Consider the following 2,730-nt stretch of genomic DNA (forward strand, 5'->3'; position numbering starts at 1 on the left):
GGGGGGAGGGGGAAGGGAGGGAGGTGTTGGGGAGGGTTGGGGAGAGGGGAGGGGGTGGGGAGGGGTTTTGCTTTGTTAAAAAATGTATTGTAAAACTTTTCAATAAAAAAAACTCGCAACATCACGTGATGTGTTGCAACGTATCATGGCTTTTTTTCCATTGACGGCAATGGGGTGGGTGTGGTTTTGGCATGACACATCCGGCCCACGGGCCGGCAGTTTGACACCCCCTGGTTTAGAGGGAGAGTACATGGTTTTAAACAGAAACTCACTCTTCATTCCCCAGTACCATCTAATTTTAAGACTATTATAAATATCTGCATCAAAAACAACTGTGAAATAAGTGTGAACATAAAGGGAGCTTGGTTAGCTAAGATCAAAGGCTTTTTTAGTCCAGCCTCCTGTTTTTCTATGACCACGGTAATGCCTCTAGGAAGCCCAACAGCAGGGCACACGGGCAACGATGCAATGTCTCAGTCATGGGATATAAAATTCGTGCTATTAGCTCTGAAGACTACTGAGCTTCCATTATACCCTTTAAAACTTTTTTTTTAAAAAATATCCACATGCCTCCAGCCTAAGTGGATGCAGAGTTTCTGAATGAAGCTACTAATACAGGAAGTCTGGGGGTGCAGTATAAGCCAGCACTGTTTTACAGTTTCCTCTGAGTTTGTCTTCTGCCCTGCAAAGTCCCAGCTGTTTACCAGTTTTAATCCTTTCCTTGGCACTAAGTAATGTATCAGACCAGGTGAATTCTGCCACATCATGCAGCAATTTTCAGATTTTTTTTTGGGGGGGGGACTTGAGACCACCAAAGACGTCTCACGATTTCTCAGTTCTGACCTGAAAGCAGCTTAAGTATGAAGATTCAATAAAGTAACAAATTTACTCCTTGAACTTTTCATTCAAGAGAGAAAATTATTTTTGTATGTACAGTATCATTTTCTTAAGATCCTAATTGGATTTTATGGAATGATATATTTTTTTTTAGTATTTTTCCATCATTTACTTTTGACGAGGGAGGGATGCTTTCATTTCACTAAGGATACAAAAATGAAAGCAAATTAGTCCGTCCTTTCTATTCTTTCTTTGGTGCGGTGAGGATAGACATAGAATGATCTTAAATTCATGACTATATTCCTTTAGTGCAGACATGTCAAACTCACAACGTCACGTGACATCATGAGATGTATCAGGACTGTTTTGCCATTGCCGGCAATGGGGTGGGCGTGGCTTCCGGATGACACATCCAGCCCGTGGGCCAGCAGTTTGACACCCTGCTTTAGTGTATTACACTGTATATGTTGGGTAACTTAGAGCGATATGCCATTCAGCATAAATGCATCACAATTATAAAAGATCAATTTATAAACTACTGTACTTACCTAACAGCCTTAATATCAAAGTATAATATTCCAGGTTATATTACAAAACCCTGAGTAAACAATGTCAATTAAAACTCAAGAGCAAATGCATCCAAACATTTATTGTTAGGGAAAGAATTTCATACCAGGATGTGGTTCTCAAGAAGACACCATCTTAGATTAACCCATTCTGAATCATAATTTCATTAGTGATTTCACGAGAAATTTTAAGCACAAGCTGACTAATACAGGTAGTCCTCGACTTACGACCACAATTGAGTCCAGAACTTCTGTTGCTAAGTGAGATATTTGTTGTGAGTTTTGCCCCACGTTACAATCGTTCTTTGCCACAGTTGCTAAGCGAATCACTGCAGTTATTAAGTTACTAACACAATTGTTAAGTGAATCTAGCTTCCCCATTAACTTTGCTTGCCAAAAGGTCACAAAAGATGATCCCAAGATGATGGGACCATCACAAATTTGAGTCAGTTGCCAACTGTCTGAATTTCGATCATGTAGCTATGGGGATACTACAACAGTCATAAGCACAAAAAATGGTCATAAGTCAATTTTTTCAGGGTCGTAACTTTCAATAGTCACTAAATGAAATATTGTAAGTTGATGACTACCTGTGCAATAAAAAGATATCTTTAAATACTTATTTCTACCTCTTTTAGAGCTTGATATGAAGCCCCATCTGCTTGAACTGATCTGGGTAACTTATAATATAGTAATAGTTACTAATGGTAAACAGTGCTTTGAGAAACCATGTTGATCCCACTTTGCCATACCATTAGATGACACCTATAATTCACAACAATACTGTAATCCATTTTGGAGATTATTAAGATATGGATGATTTATCTCAAAATGATCCATTCCAATGATCGATTGGAGGCTATAATCCTGGTTCCTCAGAGGGAGTTCAGTCCCCAAAAAACTGTGCCCCTGGATTCCCAGACTTTCCCAGACTGCTGTGGGATCAGTACTGTTGGCACCATGCTTCAGATGACCGTTACATAAACTTCATAAAAGTGTTGACCAACAAAAGAAAGGAGTCTTATGGAACTTTAGAACCCAAGTTCCATAGAACTGAACCACCTCCTTCCACCCATTGTAAACCTGTTAGTGAATCTCCAGGTGACTAGTTCCCAGCTTATTAAACCACTCCAGGAGAATATCATCAATGGTGTGAAAACAAACAAACACTTCAAGACAATGAATGAAGCATTACTTCCATCTCCATAGTTTTTCTTCCAATAAATGTCATTAATCAATGCTTATACATAGTGTTTTGGTGTTCTGTCAGCCCTGAAGCTAAATTGTGACAGCAGATTCAGAGCAGATGCAAGGAACTTAACCATCA

This window comes from Vipera ursinii (assembly GCF_947247035.1).
Source record: "Vipera ursinii genome assembly, chromosome: 1".
Classification (NCBI taxonomy): domain Eukaryota; kingdom Metazoa; phylum Chordata; class Lepidosauria; order Squamata; family Viperidae; genus Vipera; species Vipera ursinii.